This window comes from Lycium ferocissimum, chromosome 5, assembly GCF_029784015.1.
Source record: "Lycium ferocissimum isolate CSIRO_LF1 chromosome 5, AGI_CSIRO_Lferr_CH_V1, whole genome shotgun sequence".
In the NCBI taxonomy this organism is placed as follows: Eukaryota; Viridiplantae; Streptophyta; class Magnoliopsida; order Solanales; family Solanaceae; genus Lycium; species Lycium ferocissimum.
Window position 1 is genome coordinate 62446328 of NC_081346.1, and position 20803 is coordinate 62467130.

At 33.1% G+C, this 20803-nt stretch overlaps 1 long non-coding RNA gene across 1 annotated transcript; it reads left to right on the top strand.

Moving 5' to 3' along the window:
• The first annotated feature begins 447 nt into the window (after window positions 1-447).
• On the top strand, window positions 448-806 carry LOC132058453 (uncharacterized). The gene is made up of 2 exons (XR_009415311.1): window positions 448-628; window positions 726-806. It is a non-coding gene; the product is annotated as an uncharacterized LOC132058453 (long non-coding RNA).
• Window positions 807-20803: the final 19997 nt, after the last annotated feature.

Genomic DNA, 20803 nt, shown 5'->3' on the forward strand with positions numbered 1-20803 from the left:
TTATTATTATTATTATTATTATTATTATTATTATTATTATCTCTTTTATTATTATTGTCTCTTTTAAAAATCTTAATTACTTTTATTACCTCTTTAAAATCTGAGTTACCTTTTATTATCTTTTTTTTTTTTTTAAATCTGACAGATTGGCTTTAAATGGGGTTTTATTATTTTTTATATATATTTTATATCCATTAATGGACATCTTTTAAAAATGAGGGTATTTATTAAAATCTTGTACCCACCCATATATACATGATATATACATAATATACATGTATATATAGATATATCATGTATATATGTATATTGAAGTTGGGCCCTTTTATTTCCTCTTAAAATCGGCCGAGCCCAGCGCAGCGAAGGGCCAGACCCGGCCCACCATTCCTTAAACACACGGACACATACACAAATAGAACTTAGGGGTCTTATTCGGCTAAAGTGAAAGGGAAGAGGGGAAACCCTAGCCGCCTCCATTCCCTTTCCCTCTCTTTCCTCGTCACGTTGTCGGATTTGGTAATTTTGTGGGTCCATATTGGTGGTACTGCCTTTGTAAGGCTGAGAATGGCAAGAGCATTTATTGCTCTGCCATCTCTCAGCCATTTTCATCGATCCTTGTCCAAACGCGGTATTTTTTTGTATCATTTTTTACTATTTTCTACATTTTTACAATAGGCATGACTGAAATCCTTAATGGATTTTGTTTGCACACGATTTGAATCTAGCATTTTTATTGGTCCTAAAGGATTTGAGCGGATTTGATTTATTTTGGGTCAATACTGACCTTTGATGCGTTTATAAGTGAATCTTGACCCTTGATATGTGGAGGAACAAGGCTTGTTCGAAGGATTCAAGCTTGTCCCACATCGGGGAGTTGGGGTTTTGTTTGCAAGTTTGGGGTTCTATAAATAGAACCCCCAAACTACGTTTTAAGGAGACTTTTGGAAGATCTGGGCATTTGAATACTTTCATTTGCATACATAAAGGTTGAATACCTAGGGTTCTTAGCTTGTTTGCCTGAGACCTTTAATTTTCAACCTAGTTTAAGAATTTTAAAAGTCTATCTATTATGGTTGTGTGGTTTCTGTGTGATTGTGAGCATTTGGGGGATAGTTGAAGTCTCCAAGTTCGAATCTCGACTAAAGGGCTGCACAAAAAGGAGGTAATTTCCCTCTAAATTTTCTTTCTATTTCCTGTTTTTTCCTTAATCTATTCTATGCTAGTCTAGTTATTATTTTTTGGTAGAGTTATTGTGTTTTGTTGCTTAAGTAATGTAGCCAAATCTATCTATGTGGGACTAGCCCAGTTAATTAGGTTTATGTATCTACTTAGTCTGATTTAGTTGAAGTAGGTAAGGTTATGTGAGTTAAGTTTAAAGTATGTTGATTAGATGAACGTTAATTCCGCCTTCAATAACTAAGTTTGCTTAACATATTTAGATAATTTGGCTTAATCAAAATATACCACATTTTGACCTGACTTTAATAACTTGATCAATCCTAATCAAACATGCTTCATTTGTTAGTCTAATATAACCTGTTTGTAATTAAAACAGGATTCTATAGTTTAAGTCTTAATATGATAAAGAAAGGGTGCTTATGTACTGTTTAAATCAAATTAGACATACCATGAGTTGTTTGTCTTGACTTAGTTAGGCATAGACTCTTCAGTATGATATGTGTGGTCAAATATTCCCTTCTTCTAGTTATTTCATGCTTAAATTTATTCATCTTCAAACCTGTACTGTGTTGCTTAAATAATGTGTGTATTGTTGCCTTATTGGGAGCTGGTTAGATAACTATTAGATATTTTTGACTTGAACAATGTGTATTATTATCTTGTGGGGAGATAGTTAGATGATTATTAGATATTGTTAGTTTGAATATGATCAGTAAAGTTAAGTTTTAACTTGACTGTTTTTGCTATAACTTGCCTAAGCTAGTTTTTGGTCTGATTGGCCTGATGTTCTCATGCTTGATGGGCAGTACTGCAAAAATATTAAGTGTGGGAAACTTTTTGGTTGATCCTATTGAATTAGACTATGTTTAAACTTTTTACTCCTATCTTATGTTAACTTCTACTAAATCTTATAACTTAACATGTCAAGTTTGGTTTTCCTTAAGCTGGGTCATTGTGAAGAACAACTTGTTTAAATCTTGGCACTTTGTCTGAAATTAGGAGTATTTTGCTTAGTTGATAGTAATGTTTGTTTATTAATTTGCTTTTCTCTGAAACTGCCTGCACACCACTCTTAGTGAATTTCAAAATTAAAATGTTACATGAATCTTTTAAGGTTTTGTTTAGACTGGAATTGCACCTGTAAATATTAAAATTGATTTGTCTATGGTAACTAAGATCTTTACATGCTCCCTGGAAAACTATGAGGCTTATGCCGTCAAGTTGATTAAATGGTTTCAATTAAAAAAAAGGGTCCTAGAATGAGTTCTAAGTGTTAGAATTCATATTCAATATTTTCTAAAATTGGCATTTATGGTCTGTAAGACTTATGATAACAGTCAAGAATCTTGTGTTTGGGTAAGAAATGATGAGATGTTGGTCCTTTGAATCTGTTACAAATTTCCCCATGAGGCAGTTTTGTGTAGGACATGTCTCAATTTGCAATAGCTATAGCATTAGCATTGTTGCTTAGTTTGAAAAGAAAGTGATTTCAAAATCTGTTTGCCCTGCTTGTTTCTGCCCTTGCCTTGCAACTATGTACATTTGTTTCTCTCTATCTGTGTCTGATTAAAGGACTTATTTGCAAAAGTTGGATTTAGATTTAGTATATAGTAAGTGTGTGATCATGGGCTTAAAAGACTAAGTTGGCAAGAGGCTATCATTTGATATTGAGTAAAAAGAGAGTAGGAATATTTATAATCACATATCTTTTTGACATTTGACTTGTAAATCCCTTCTTTTTTCTTGATTCTGTTTAATTTTGCTTGGTTGATGTTACACCCCGTACTTGCGGAGAAGCACTTATCAAATTTGAGCGTAAGTATGTTGAACTATAGCTAAGTAAAACAACTTTGAAGTATAAGGGACGAAGCATTATTAAGTATATTTTATGAGAAAGGATGCATATGAGGAATTCTGGAAGGTCCTATAAGGAATTGAGTGGAAGGAGTTGAGTTAGTATGACTTTGGAAAAAGATGAGCATTACTTTGAACAACAAAGTATGAGAGGGAAAGAAATCTATATGAGGGTTCGGACGTAAAGCAAAAAAAGCTTAAATTGAAGTTCATGATTTATACGCCCTAGCTCATCGAAATGGCGAATTTGGACGTTACGCTAGCAAAGCGAAACACGCGGTACTACGGCGGAACATTCGGTTGGGCATATATTTATTTACCCCAAATTCTACTTTCCTACCACCGTCTTTGTGGCCGATTGGGTAGATATGTATTTACCACCGTGCTACGGCCGGTCGGGCGAGTTATGTTTTATTGAGCGTAATGTTGATGATGAAATTGTTGCGCTATACCATCGGGTGATAATCGGATAAATTTGAAACCGTGCTAAAAATAGTATGATTTAGGCTCGGGAAGCATATAAGGTCTTGTAGTTCTTGGGTACAACGAATCTCGAGGGCGATAAGTAAGTTAGAGACATGGTATTGTACATAGATGTAGTTAAATATATAAGAGTATATAGAGATATGCATACTAGATTCTCATCGGTAAGTCAGAATTGTATCTTAAGGATGGTAAATTTGATCCTTATCCTTCTTTTTTGTAAAGTATATGTTTATTATGTTACATTTTCGGCTTACATACTGGGATGTTTTATTGAGCGTCCTTAATGTTGTGGACGATGCATTTGATATTGGTGTTGCTATTGTTGTTGACCTTTTGCCCGGTTAGGTGCCTGGTACTTGTCTTGATTGGTGGGCTCCACTTCTTCGGGGGAGCATTGCCGAGTTTGGGTTCGTATATGTATTTTTGTGTGTTACGGGTATATCGGGGCCGACGATAAGACTTGTATATAAAATATTCATAGAATTTTTGATATGATTTCTCGTATACAGTTTAGTTATGTCTTGTCAGTGGTTATGTCGACATCGTGGGCCCATTGTATATATACATATGCATGATATTATATTCATAGTTATCCTCCTTGGCCTTATTTTTCCATTCGAAACATAGAAGATGCATGTTATAACTTGATTCACTCGGCCCCGTACATAGGTAATGGTGCTTGCATTCTTGAATCACGCCTTGTTAGGTTGGGGCGTGACTTATGATTGTTGTTCCTTCATATTTGTGGGTCTATCATCTTTGTTTCATCATCTACTTTGTAGAGTTATTTGTTTTTCTCAATAATGAATGAAGGATATACCTAGATATATAAGATATACTCACACTTTATGCACTTCACAAGTGTATAAAGGTTGGTATATCTAACATATATGGTCTATATCACTACTATAAGTCTTTTGGCCTTAATATTGTATTAGTTTTGGGAGATTAGGGATAGTTTCTTGGGCTTTCTCTAAGTGACTAATTGTAATTCATTGGTTTGCCTAGTTTTGTTGTATTTCTGATAAGTGATACTAGTTGGGCTTAAGGTTCTTTCTCACTATTGTTTTTGCTTGGGCCTGATTGTCTTTAAAAGGTGTTCACTATTAAATGGCGTAATACATTCAACTGGATTGTATATTATGTGTATGCTATAGCTAGTTTTGTAGTAAGTTGTGCATATAAATATTAATGCTTTCTCTCTTGTATACCATAAGCTTAACACATAGATGGAGATGCTTAGTAGCACTCAAGGGTTAAGCTTAAGCCTTCCCTGGTGTCTGCCATGCCTGGAGTTCCTAGAAACCCCTTGGATCATGTGCTGCATCAGGAACAAGAGGGCGAAAGCTTTCCCTTTTGGGCTATTCTTGTATCTCCATGGGTGTGTATACCCATGGTATATTGGTTTGGAATTGTGTATATTTGTATGGCATTGCCTACTTTTTATTTTAAGAGGACTGTTCTTATGGGCTTTTCTATTTGTTTTAAATGTTTGGGTCTGTTTTTGTGGGCCTTGGGTTATTCGCAAATTTTAGGCCTATTTCGTTCGATGTCCCCAATCTATGTATACTTAGTCAGTTTCTTACCCTATTTTATGCACACGCCCACGGTATATATATATAACATATATATATATATATATACATACGTACATATATATATATATATATATATATATATATATATATATATATATATATACATACATATATATATATATATATATATATATATATATATATATATATATATATATATATATATATATATATATATATATATGGGCCGAGTCCCAACTTTTTATTTGCCATCTTAACTTGAACAAGTCCTAATCCTTATCCCTTTTTATTCTTGCTTGCATGAAATACCTTGGCTTGGGCGACTTACATTTGCATAAACCCATTGGGCTGAGGGCCCAATGACCCATTCATGATCGAGTCCGCAAAAAATACAATACGAAGGGAAGCTAAATATTTGAAGGCCCAACTACGGGTGAAAATAGTTTATTGGTGGGCTTGGTAGGCCCAGCAGCCTGAGTTTCTTTCTTTATTTTTTTTATTATCTGTTCATGTATGTGTATTTGTAAAAAACTCTAAAAATATTGGAACCCTATGCATGTGTAGGATCTAGGAAATCAGCGTTTCGTGCCTTAGGAAAGTCGTCAAACCTTTTTTTTTTTTTTTTGAAACTGGGATAACAAGCAATTTTTCGCATGGTAATTCAAACCTTAGATAATTCTTTCAAATTGTTTTAAGTAACACTGTTTGTGGCAAGAAAAAATGTAAAAAATGGGATTTTTCTATTAAGTTCAAAGGAAAAGGAGTAATGACTAAAATTCTTCTTCAAAATTTGGTAAATTATTTTGTGAAAAAAACCGTGTTGAAAAAGTTTCTTGGCAAAACTCAAGGAGTTTTTTTTTTTTTTTTTTTTTGGTTTGGACGTTTGGATTGGGTACGTTTTTAAACACTGAAAAATGGGCTGTGAGTTCTAAGAATTTGATAAAGAAGAAGGATTGATTTGGGCCTAGAAGCCCAAAACAAAAAATGAAAAAAATATATGAAGAGATTTATACTTGGACCAAATAGAGGTATGATGGACTCTGTATTGTGGAGGCGGTTAGACTTTATGGGCTTCAAAGAGAGAAATTTTGGACCTTAAGAATTTTTTTTTACATACATACATACATACATACATATATATATATATATATATATATAGGAGAATACTCCATAGTTTCTTATAAAAAATAAAAACCCGTAAGAACTAAACTCATCTTATTAGGACTAGAATAGTAGCGACTCTACATGAGAGAAATCCCGGGTGTGTCCTAGTTCGGCAATAAAGTGAGTTGAACACTTACGTGGATTTTCAAAACCCAAAAACCCCTTTTTAAAGGGGAATTTTTGCCAACTTTTTCTTGAAGTTATGATATGGATAAGAATGACATTTTTGCGGAAAACAAAACACTTTCAAACATATATATACATTAATCACACATTGATATATATATATATATATATATATATATATATTATATATATATACTATAGGGTGCGTATATATATATATATATATATATATATATATATATATATATATATATATATATATATCTATATATATATAAAATCTTTTATATATATTTTCCTAGTTTTCCTTTAATAAATTAGGTGGCGATATAAAACATAAAATCCATTTAGAGCACCAACAACCTCATAGTAAATTTTATGCCTTACCCGCGTAAAAGCGAACCGTAACATGGTCCTTTAAATAGGAATCCCCAAAATTCCAAAACCCTAGGTTTCACGATGTGAGATAACTTCCCAAAGATGGGATTTCCTCCTCACATCCCACATTGTAGGATCGGGATTAAGTGAAAAAAAAAACGAAGGGTGTATTTCAACCCAAATGAAATCAATCAACATGGCCCACTTCGAACCAATGAGATTTACGAATTCAAATCCTAATACAACAAAACTCATTAAAGAAAATCTGAGTTTTTGACCATTAATTTGAATAAAAGCAAAAGGAAAAAAAACTTAAGCAAAAGGAAAAAAAACTTACACCTTGTTTGGGTTGAATTTGGTGAAAAAATGGAGCAGGAATTAATTGCCTTCCCTTCTCGGCCTTACAAGGCCTATACAAAGTAATGACTAAAATTTTTGCCAATTAGAGGCAAAGATGACGAGGAGAGAGAAGTGGCGAAGCCTGGCGGTGCTAGGGTTTTCTCAAGAGGAAACCCTCTCACTTAAGGGTCGCTTGGCCAAGGAAAATGAAAGAAAAAGGGGGGGGGGGGGGGGGACTTTTGCCTATGAGGTGGGCCGGGTCAACCCCTTAATGGGTTGGGCTCGGCCGAATTTTAAAGAATTAAAATGGGGCCTGGTATGTTAAAATATATACATGATATACACACATGTATATATATGTATACATGTGTGTATATTCGTGTATACATATATATGGTGAGGGCATTTCGTAAATTTAATAAGTGGCCAAATTGAATTAATGTCCATTAATTGGACATTTTCAAAATAAGCCTCCATTTAAACTAATTGGTCAAATTTAGAAGTAATAATAATAATAATAATAATAATAATAATAATAATAATAATAATAATAATAATAATAATAATAATAATAATAATAATAATAATAATAGGTTTTTGTCAAAGTCCTTAATTAAATTTTGCTAGTTTCCATAATTGGCTAATAACTAATTATTTTAATTACAGTCGCTTAATGGCAATTTCCAAGATCAATTACAATTACAACTTAATTAATTATGATAAAAAATCCAATAGTTTGATTAAATAAGAATTGAGGGGTAAAAATGGTTAATTTACTTAATTAAACATATTCCCATATTAAATAGAGTAAAATACTTTGCAAATTGACATTTTAGCAAATTGGACAATTAAGTGAATAATTATGGTAAATTATCCTTTTTTTTCCGATTAATTTAGCAAAAGTATTATAATTTTGAAAAAACTTAAAATAATATTATAGAAATTATTTCACCAAACAAAATTGGTAAAATATTGTCTAAATACTTTTTAAAAAATTATTTTGACTTCTAAAAAAATACATATTTCCCTCTGTTTAATATTCAAGGACTCTGGATAATTAAAGCAAATTATGGGAAGTCAAAAATTAGGTGTCAACAGTGGCTATTTAGAGATTAGAGTAGTAGGCTGGTTCTTTAGTTTTTTTTTTTCTTTTTTTTACAATTATAGACTCGTACCGTTGAGGAAATTTATTTTTTTGTTAGCTTGTGTTGTGGATTTGTAATGACTTACTTTTGGTTATTAATATACTTTTAATTACAAAAAAAATATATATATATATGACTTGGAGTAATTTTTTTGCTTCGCAAAAAAAGTAATTTTAAGATCTATTTTTTTTTTTTATGAAAAAATTACGTGGGTTGATAAATATATTGACTGTATATATGATATATAGCTATAGTTTGAAAAAATTACATACATAGCTATATTTTGGGTTTTGTAGCATATCCCTTTAAAGAGGGATATTCATTTCAATTGGAGTTTCGTACCTTGTTCCGATGGCAAAGAAGCTCTAAAATCCATGCTCCAATAGCATAGCTAGCTGGAATCATTTTTCAGGAGTGTCTTTGGCCATTTTTTTAGCCACTGATAGAGAAAAACAAAGAGAAATCGGCCAAAAAGAGTTCTTGAGTAAGAAATTTGAGTGGAAGGTTCTTTGTTTCGTTTCTTGTTCATCTCTTCCAAATCTAAAAAGAAATAGGATTGTAGTTCTAGTTTGTCTTTCAAAGTCAGAAAAACTTAAGAAATATTTCTATGGGGTTGTAGAGATGATTATCGAAGACGATAAAGACAGGGAACCAAAAGGAAAAACACCAACGACGAAAACGAGATAAAGTGACAAGTATCTCATAAAATACAAGTGTCGTACAACAAAATACAGTGACACATAAGTGAAGTGTGGTGGTGGTTGGGGTGGTGTTTGGTAATGATACAAGTGTATCTCATAAAATACAAGTGTGATACAATAAAATACAGTGACATACAAGTGATTTTTGGTTTTTGGTGATGATACAAGTTTATCTCCTAAAATACAAGTGTCATACAATGAAATACAGTGATATACAAGTGTATGCTTGTATGTATGTAAAGTGTATGTTGTATGCATGTAAGTTGTATGTGTGACATTTCTGAGGTGATGATTGTAAAGTGTGCTGAAGTGTATGTGATCTTGTATCTGCGCGGATACAATGTATTTTGCTTGTGCGCGGATATAGTGTATCTTGCTTGCACGCGGATACAGTGTATTTCGTTTGTGCGCGGAACATAACTGTAGCTATGAAAATGCAAGCTATAGCTATGTTTCGTAGTTACACTCTAACTATAGCTACTTATGAAATTTTCTCCTTTTTTATATCTGAAAAACAAGTCCAATTTGATAGGCCCAAAACAAAAAAAACCAAACCGATTAAAATACAACAAAAATATGAAAAACCAAACCGAAATTACTTTAGTGCAATTGCGGTTATCGAAATTAAAAAATCAAATCAAACTTTTATAAAATCAATCCTTCACCCTTAGGTTGGACCAACTTTACGAGCCTAACTCAATTTAATTGACTTTAAATTTATATATTGCGGTTCACACGTGCAGACATATGTTTATTTATTTATGTATTTATCGAACCCTATATGTTTAGACTGCAAGTGTTTTAGTTAGCTCCTCATGGAAATAAGTAAAAACGATACTTTTATAGGTTTCTAATATGTATTCTGTATGTGATGATTATTCTCCTTTTGGTTTTTTTGTGATCACTTAATCAACTTATCAAAAATCGTACCTAAAAAAGTCAACTTATTTGTTTTTTTGAAGGTTGATTGTTAATTATATTAAGTAATCATCCCTATTATTTTAAAAAATCAAAATTTTCAAGAACATAAACGGCGAGTGCTACAATAAAGAAAAAAAAATTACTACGGGAAGATTAATTTTGTGTTAAATTTTTTACAATTTTATGTTTAAAATTTTAGCAAGTAAGCTAATATCTTCTCTTGTGCATGTTGATAATCTAATTACCATAATGAGGGATGATCATATAAAACATGAAAAAGGTAAGCAGTTGAGATTTTCAATGTTAGTGTCCCTGGATTATGAAAATTAGGAAATAAAACTTGGTAAATTAATCATTAGTTTGTCTTAGTTACCAAAATGAAATACTTTCATAGGGCTATATATTTGAGAGAATTCATAACTATTTCTCACTATCTTTTGACTTTTGAGCACTAAAATCATATATATTCAGTGGCCTCTACAAAATTTTCCCTTCAGTCAGTTTTGCTGCTTTGCGTGGTTTTGTTTTCTCTGTTGGCTCTCCATCATTGTATGTCCATACGTTTTTTTTTTCTACTTATTATGTTATTATTATTATTTGAATTATCATTATGTCTAACGCAAAAAGTTGAACAACATGAAATAGTTTTAATTTTTCAATACACAAACTTATATACTATATCTTCGGATTCACCACTAAAAATGACGATTTCCACCAAAAAGCTTATATTTTCAAGGGAAAATGATCAAAAAATATCCATAAACTATTCGAAAGGGGTTAATTTCACCTTTCGTTACATTTTTTGCTCAAAAATGCCCTCATCGTTGTATTTTTGCCTCAAAAATGCCCTGCAACTATTCAAATAACTCAAAAGTATCCTTCCTACTAGCGGTTGCTCCAAAATAAGAAAAATGTGCCAATTTTTCCTTTTGAATTATTCGTAATGAGGCAACTTTGCTCTATTTCAAGGGAAAAATTGGCTCATTTTCTCTTGTTTTGGAGCAACTGTTAATAGGAAGGATATTTTTGAGCTATTTGGATAGTTGGAGGGCATTTTGAGCCAAAAACGTAACGGCAAGGGCATTATTTATCAAAAACGTAATGAAGGGTAAAATTGACCTATTTTGTAGTTTAGGGGTATGTTTGACCCTTTTCCCTAGTTTCAATGAAAAGTTCTGTGAAAATTATTTTCGATGAGCAAATTTTAAAAGGAAATTAAGTTGAAAACTTAGTTTTTAGTAGTTGATTGAACTTATATAGGCTATCCTTGTTGAAACAGGTAACAAGCCTTGTTTTTCGGGTTACTAATTTTATTTTTTATGAATGGTTACCTGTTGTTATATTTTAGGCAATCTGATAGTATAAGAGCTTTTTTTACGCACTGTCAGTGTTTAAAACTTAATTAACTAATTGATATGCATTCTTATTTTATGAAATATAGGTGATGGAAGTATAAAAGTCGCGACTTTTGTAGGAAAGAAAAAAAAAAAAAACTAACACAAAAAAAAAAAAAAACATAAAGTAGGTTTACGCACTAATTTAGTGCGTGAAAGAATTTTCCTAACGAAAATTAAGAGTTTGGCCACGCACGAAATTTGTGCATGAATGAGCCCAACAAAATATTTGTATATTGTTTCAACAAAATTTGGTTATCAGGAGAACTCTTAACAATAGAGCGAAAGATAGGACATGAACAGCTTGATAGCATCATTAACAAATGACTGTTTCTTGGGTGGAACAAATGCAGTTGGTCAACCAAAGCCATCCATTTGGATAAAGAGGGGGGGGGGGGGATGACCATTTATCCTAATTGATTCTTTTAAATTTTTTTATACCGTCTTTGATTTATGTTTAATTAAGATCTGTAAGTTTTGTATTTTATGTGGATTTTTGGCTTGTGGGTATTCTTGATCTGATCAGAATAACGTGTGAAAGTGGTTGATTTTGTTGAAAGTTGAGGTTTTTTTATGTGGGTCGGGTCAGATTATCAGAATTAGGTTTTCAATTTGGATATGAACTAAATTGAATTGGGGTTTTTTCTTTAAATTTATTTTTTTATAACTGATTATTGATGTTTAATTGGATTTTCAGTAGGTATGTTAAGATGATTTCAATCTTGTGAAATTGGGGTTTCGTCAATTTGTGAAATTTACTATTCAATTATGTGAAATTGGTGTTCTTGTTTGGGGAAACAGTGTGCTAATTCCAACTGTGACTGCTAAATTGTTTTTAATGAAAAAATAGGGTTTTGTCAAGTTATTTTCTCAGTCTCAGCCTCCATTTCTTTTAGGAAAGTATGTGGAACAATTAGAGGTTTTTAATAATTTCATCATGCTTGGAAAATTATTTTGGAAAGAAGTGTACTAATTCAGCTACAGATGCCTAACTTAATGTTGTATGAAAATTTGTGCGTTTTTGCTTATAAAGGAAAGAGGAAAAATTCGGTTTTTTTTCCTTTCCAAATTGCCTTCCTCGCTTCTGTGTTTCTGTCTTTCTTTCTTTTGAACTTGTACACTTAGAGTGAATAAAATTGTTGTTTTATGAACAACTAAGTTAAAAGTAGGTGTGGGGTTTCCTTTCTTTTTCATTGAAAGGTTTAAATTCTAATGCACGATGAGATTTCGAGATAGTTAGGGAGCTCGAAAAAGTTCCTGGTGTTTCATAACATCAAATTGCGGAATTATGGAGGATTTAGTCCCTGCAAGTGATTTAAGTGAATTAGTTGGGGAATTAAGGATATTTTGTGTGCTGTTTACACAGATCTCTATGGATGTGTGAGGACTTCAATGCTTTGTTAAGCTACATATCTTGGGTGGAACGTATCCCAGCCGTCGATTTTGAAACATACTCAAATGGATGGCTTTGGTTGACCACCTGCATTTGTTCCACCCAAGAAACAGTCATTTGTTCCACCCAAGAAACAGTCATTTGTTAATGATGCTATCAAGCTGTTCATGTCCTATGTTTCTCTCTATTGTTAAGAGTTCTGATAACCAAATTCTGTTGAAACAATATACAAATATTTTGTTGGGCTCATTGACGCACAAATTTCGTGCGTGAAATCACGCACTAAATTAGTGCATTCTTTTTTTTTTTTTTTTTTTTGTTTAGTTTGATTTAACTTTTTTTTTTTATGTCTTACGAAAAGTGATGGAAGAATAAGAGTTAAAGCAGAAGTTGTACCTGTTCGATGCGAACCAGTCAATCCGCAAAGCAGACCAAAACCCATGTGGTGTTGCCCTGTAGATTATGAATGCTATGAATCTGGAAAAACATGTCGTGATAATTGTCACCAATGAAAAAATTTCAAGAACAATACTATTGATTTTTCAAAGCACTAGCAGTATGATTTTTCTCAATTAGTACCCGTGAGTTTGATGTTGCTAGTTATGCAATGTATAACTAAAATAAAATGTCTTGATTTTTTTAATTATATTTAAGAGACAATGAGGATAAAATAAAACGGTCTTGATCTTATATTTTTAGTGGGTCGGATCAAGTGGGACGATTCAATAAAATGATTAAAAATGGTATCTTGTAAAACACAATCCAGTGTGTTGCTTCGTCCCTCATCAAGGAATACAGTCATAACTTCTTTATAATAGATCTACAATTAACAACATATCTCTATTTTAAGTTTTTCGGAACCAATCTTTAATATTATATTTTACTTCTTTGTAACAATATTTTACCTATAACAACAACAACCAATTTTATAACAGTATGCTCATTGTAAAATTACCCCCTATAACAACTATGTTCTTTTTTGGTAATATAATAATTAACCATCTTTATAATTATATAATATTTATGATTACCAATAATAGGTGCAGAGATTTTGAACAAATATTTAATTTGATACTTTACTATACTATATTCATGACAGAATATTACACATGAATACATATTTGCAATCTTAAAACATCATTGTCTTCTATTTTTATTTATAAATAATTTCAAAAAGGAAAACAATGTGAATAAGGAGTACGAATCCTATTCTTTAGAACAAGCAAAGAGACAAATCTGTGATTCAATTCTAATCTTTTTCAACAAGCTACAATTATAAATTTCCTCCATCAATCTTGAAAAAATTAATTTTCAAGTAGATTTAAAAATGTGTGCCTTAGAACTTAAAACTTATACATTCAACTATGGATTTATAGAAATTATATTAACTTTCTTTAATGTTTAGTTTGTGAAGTATGCATATCTTAGAAATTTAAAATTTAAATAATTTTGTTATTTTTTTATAACATTAAAAAATAAAAAATCAGATGTTATGCATCTTTTTTACCTATAATAGGTATTTAAATGCCAAATTTTGTTATAGGTGTATAACAACCATTCTCTATAACAACCAAAAAACTTAGGATCCAACCATGTTGTTATAGAAAAGTTTGACTGTACTCGGAAACACATCTCGAAGAATTTGGGATAGGAATCCATAAAGAAACGATCCAATTAATCAATATATCAAATGAGGATCGTATAAATACGATGTTGTACTTCTTGAAAAACATCATCTGTTTTATTATTCCAAGCGGGTATTAATTTTGGGTAATGAAAAACTTGCTTGGATTACAGCCTTCGCGGCGAAGATTTCTTCTTTCCGGAGCTCCGATCGGGTAATGGCTTCATTCGTGAAGCTGACGGCGATGGTGATGGAGGTCATCGTGGCGCAGATGAGTTTGTTTTCCAGGTTAACTTGTTCAGATCTACTAGATCAGGAAACGGAAGTTCTCAATGGCGTAGCTTCTGACGGAGTTTGATTGAAATTAATTCCTCTCTGGCAAACGAATACAGTGTTTAGATCGGGAACAGACTCCGTTATTTCACGTTCCTTTTTAACGTGTGAAAATGGATGTAACGACTTGTTTGGTCGTTATAGTATTTCCGACACTTTTGCCCCTTTCGGAGCTTGGTTAGCTCACTTTTGATCTGAGGAGATCGTTGACACGCTTCTCGAGGTATCTAGATTTGATTCGGGCGACATTTTGTGAAATTTGGGCTTAAAGCGAAAAATAATTGACTCAAAGTTGACTTTTGGGTAAACGGATCTTTTTCGGAAATCCGTCGATTTTGAGAGGTCTGGATGGTCATTTAGAACTTGTGTGTATATCTGGTTCGGTTCCCAATACACTCGGATGCATTTTGGGACTTGGGTTGGGAAGTTAGAATTGAGGCATTGGGGGTTGGCTCGGTCAACGAGACCTCCATTGGAAATTTCGAGGTCACGAGTGCGTTCGTAGCGTGTTTTTATGTGGGTCTGTGTATGTGGTTTGTGAGCCTCGGGAGTTAGTCGGGATTTCGGTTGAGACTTGAGAAATTCGAGAAAATCTGGTATTGGTGCCGCCATGTGTCGCACCAGCAGTACCATTATAGCTGTTTCCATGTCGTTGGGGCGGCCATGTGTTTTTGGTGATGACCCTTTGTGGCGGTCTGATTGGCCGCCGAGGCGGGACCGCTGTAGCCACTGTAACGGTATCATGCCTGGTTATTTTATTAACTGTGTATTAAAAATCCTTAGTCTATCATTTATTACCATTCCGAAAATTGAGCTCTTGGAAACTATTCTAGATGATTCTTGGTGTTAAGTCCCTCTAATCCCCTTGCTAATTCATTATTCCTAATCATCTTAGAATCCCTCTTTCCTTGTTAGTTCCTTAGACATGGAAGATAAAAAGTGGATTTAGCGGATATTCTATCTAGGCTTTTTAATGATGAAATTGATTGGGTTTATGCTAGATTATGATGTATCTAAGGTTATTAATCATATATCTTCTATTATTAGTGTTGGATTCTTGAATCTAAGAGTTAGGGTTTGTACCCAAAATTGGAGGTTTTGCTTAGATTTCAAAATTGGATGAATCCTTGAGTTAATTTAGCGATTAGTTGATGGGTTTTGATCACCTAGTGTTTAATTGGATATTTTACCCACCGAATTTTCCGTTTTGCCCTTGTGGGCCCCATTTTCCCAAATTCTAGGGTTGGTTTTTGACCTAATTTAAATGATAGCAATATAGGTATCGATCTTCATGGTTTCTAATCTAGATTTCGAATATGTCACGACCCAACCCCGTAGGCCGTGACTAGAGCCCGAGCTGGACACTCGTATGTACCTGTTAACTATAATCATCCACAACTAGCATAATAAGGACTTATAAATAAAAAGGCAAGACGTCGTCTCAAAACTGTCGCATTATATAGACGTATCATAGCAACCTGTCTCCTGGGGAGTTACAACTTTCAACAGACATCATAGTACATAAGCCGGCAAGGCTATCATAATATAAGGGAACATTCCTGCCAGACATGAGCCGACAAGGCTACCATAGCACACGACTCCCAAACATAAATCATACGGACGGGCCCGAACGGTAACTATATACAAACCCACACATATGTCTACGGACCCCAAGAATAACAAGGTATCATATGACGGGACGGGGGGGGGGGGGCCCGCCGTACCCCCGGATAGACACATATGTATAACAAAAGGATCTATACCAAAAAGCTAGGCTCGGGAACGGAGCACTCCAAGATAGCCGAATGGATATCCCAAGTGGCGGATCACCAAAACGAGCGATTGTACCTACGGGCATGAAACGCACTGACCCCCGAAGAAAGGGGTCGGTACGGAATATGTGCGAGCATGTAAAACATGAAATACGGTAAACAGGATCATACTGAAATAAGGGATATAGAAAACTAGTACATGACCAGAAAACCACAAGGCTTACCTTTGAACATAAATCATACGTATCAATATCATACCCAGCCCGTTATAGGACTTAGTGACATAACTAGATAATCATCCTGTACATATGCATATATAACGTGTCCCGGCCCTCTAGTGAGGGACTCGATAAATAAAATCATCATTTACATGTACATATAACGTGTCCCGGCCCTCTAGTGAGGGACTCGGTGAATAAAGTCATCATATGCCATCTCGGCCGCCATCCCCATATCATCATATCATCATGTCATCATATCATCATATACATATACACATAGCGTGTCCCGCCCTTCTAGTGAGGGACTCGGTGAATAATGCAGTGGAGCTGCACGAAAACATGTCTGGCCCGGACACGATGAAAGATGTAACGGTATGCCGCAAGCAGTAGTGAGTAACCATATACATATAAATCATCTTTTGGGACTCAATAGATAAGTAGACTAATCAACGCTCGAGCAACAGGATAATAATCACACTCAATGCTCTTTGAATATCATTACGAACCATATCAATAATGCCTCAGAGATCATAGACTTGTTAAATTTTTTACAATTTTATGTTTAAAATTTTATAGAAAGTAAGCTAATATCTTCTCTTGTGCATGTTGATAATCTAATTACCATAATGAGGGATGATCATATAAAACATGAAAAAGGTAAGCAGTTGAGATTTTCAATGTTAGTGTCCCAGGATTATGAAAATTAGGAAATAAAACTTGGTAAATTAATCATTAGTTTGTCTTAGTTACCAAAATGAAATACTTTCATAGGGCTATATATTTGAGAGAATTCATCACTATTTCTCACTATCTTTTGACTTTTGAGCACTAAAATCATATATATTCAATGGCCTCTACAAAATTTTCCCTTCAGTCAGTTTTGCTGCTTTGCGTGGTTTTGCTTTCTCTGTTGGCTCTCCATCACTGTATGTCCGTACTTATATTTTTATACTTGTTATATTATTATTATTTGAATTATCATTATGTACAACACAGAAATTTGAACAACATGAAATAGTTTTAATTTTTCAACGCACAAACTTATATACTATATCTTCGGATTCACCACTAAAAACGAGGATTTCCACCAAAAAGCGGATAAATTCAAGGGAATAGGTAAAAAATATCCGTAAACTATTCGAAAGAAGTTAATTTTATCTTTCGTCACGTTTTTTGCTCAAAATGCCCTCACCGCTAGATTTTTTGGCTCAAAAATACCCTCCAACTTCCAAATAGCTCAAAAATACGGTTGCTCCAAAACAAGAGAAAATGAGCCAATTTTGCCCTTGAACTATTCGTAATGAGGCAGCTTTGATCTAGTTCAAGGGCAAAATTGGTTCATTTTTTCTTGTTTTGGAGCAATCGTTAGTAGGAAGGGTATTTTTGAGCTATTTGGATAGTTGGAGAGCATTTTTTAGCCAAAAACGTAACGAAGGGTAAAATTGACCTATTTAGTACAGTTCATGGGTATTTTTGACCGTATTCCCTAGTTTCAATGAAAAGTCTGTGAAAACTGTTTTTGATGAGCAAATTTTAAAAGGAAATTCAATTGAAAACTTTTTTTTTTAGTAGTTGATTGAACTTATATAGGCTAATCCTTGTTGAAACAGGTTACCTGCCTTGTTTTTCAGGTTCTAATTTTATTTTTTATGAATGATTACATGTTGTTATATTTTAGGTAATCTGATAGTATAAGTCTATAAGAACTTCTTTTATGCACTATCAGTATATAAAATTTAATTAACTAATTGATATGCATTCTTATTTTATGAAATGTAGGTGATGAAAGTACAAGAGTTAAAGCAGAAGTTGTACCTGTTCGATGCGAACCAGTCAATCCGCAAAGCAGACCAATACCCATGTGGTGTTGCCCGGTAGATTATGAATGCTATGAATCTGGAAAAACGTGTCGTGATAATTGTCACCAATGATAAATTTTCAAGAACAATACTATTGATTTTTGAAAGCATTATGATTTTTTCTCAATTTGTACTCGTGAGTTTTATGTTGCTAGTTATGCTATGTATAACTAAAACAAAACGACTTGACTTTTTTAATTATATTTAAGAGAATGAGGATAAATTTAAATGGGTATTGGTCGATATATTTTTAGTGGGTCGGATTAAGTGGGGCGAGTCAATAAAATGATTAAAAAGGTTATCTTTTTAATTTTTAAAATTTTGACTTTAAGCAAAATTTAATGAAAATATCACTTAAATAGGTTGGGTGAGTTTCTAAGTGAAACAATAGATGAGTGACTTTCTAAAAGAACTATCGTTAGTCGAGTGACCATTTGAGATATTATCTCTATAGATTTATTCAAGTATGTTAAGCTGTAGATTCTATTCGACTTTGAGTCGATGTCAGGTTTAACTTTCATTTTATGCTTATGCTTATCATATTAATAATTTATCATAACCCTGCTTGAGTGTAGATCATGACTAAATGTCTTTGGCTTTTTTATTTGCTCAACTTGCTCTGTAAAGCTTCGAAATTCCTAACTAAAATGAGCTTAAAGGATTAATTTACAAGGTCTTGAAGTACGTCCGTGCGGGCACACATAATGGTAACAAGGTTGTTGGGATACTTGGACAAACGCAATAATATAAGTTGAATGTCCCTAATTAAGTTGAATGGTTGAGTGTATATCTTATGAAAATTGGACTAAGGATGAAGATGAAATAACTAAACTAACTATTGTCCTAACCATTGAAATGGTTGAACCGTGGTATATTCTAGATAAAAAGAGTAGGGTAAACCTCAATCAATCATTTGAATGATTTTCCAATTGTGGTCTCAACCAGTGTCATGGTTAGTTGAACCCAGGGGCGGATCTAGGAAGGGGTGAGGTGTTCACCCGAATCCCCTCAGCAAAAAATTACTCCATCTATATAAAGTAATTTTTAATTTTTTTATATACATATATAGATTTTGAATCCCCTGGACACAAGACTAGAGAATGACTCAGTAGTTAAGGAGTTCCAAATTCACCTTGAGATTCCGAGTTCAAATTATAAACACTACATTTTTATTTTTTCGAATTCCCTTCGTAAAAGTCCTTAATCCGCCATTGGTTGAACCGTGTTGTGACCTAACGAGAAAGGATAGGGGGAGCCACAACCAACTGCTGGCATGGTATCCCAACCGTAGCTTATGCAATTTTATAAGATCTTATACTATCATCTAATGCATGAATTAACACCACAATGGATCAAAATTTATAAGATTCTCTTCAAACTTCAAAAATTCTTTTCAAGTCTTCAAGCTAGTATATTAACATCAAGAGGTAAAGTCCTTACCCCAACGTTATATTTGAGATCACATTTGATCAAATGTCAAACAATAACAAGATATATATTTCAAATCACATTTGAGCTAATATACGTAGGAAAAAGATCCATAAATAATCACTTTTCACCCAAATGATTGCCATCTTTTTTTTTTTTTTTTATTATTATTATTATTATTATTATTATATGTTTTTTTTTTGAGTTTAATATCTATTTTTCAATTATCATGTAAGCTAAAGAGGGACTAGCTATTATTGCACACAAATATGTTTTCTCAATTTTGGTCTAATACTCGGTCCATCCATTTTTACTTGTCATGTAAACTAAAAATAAATCTCCATTTTTACTTGTCCAGTTTGAAAAAACAAGAGACAATTTACCATTTCATACATATTTTGCCTAGTTATTAATTATTGAGTTGGAAATTTCAGGGAATTGTTAGTGGCTGCATAATTTTTAATGTAGTTTGATTGATTGCAATCATTAGATGACTTAGTAAAAATGTCATTCTATTTATACACTTAATGACGCGCAATGCGTCAATATACGATAAAAATGGACAGAGGGAGTATTATTCACATGGGCCGCCGCATCAATAATTTAGCCAAACTCCTTCTAGAGCCCAATATTAACAACATGCCCTTTTACCTTTTTTTTACGCGGATAACCCTTCTTTTGGGGTGGTCTTTAACTTTTGTCCTTCAAATTGGTGGTCTTTAATTTTTGCCCTTCGCCTGATACCCCGAGGTTCTGAGTTCGAATCCCAGCTCAGTAAAAAAAGAAGGAATTGCGCAAGGCAGATGTTTGTTTTCATTTCCCATCCGTTAGCCAATGCTTATTTATGTGCCTTATTTAATCATTGCAAGTCACCTAATATAATAACTTGTCTTCCAGAAACAAGAACTCCCCACACGAATATATTAT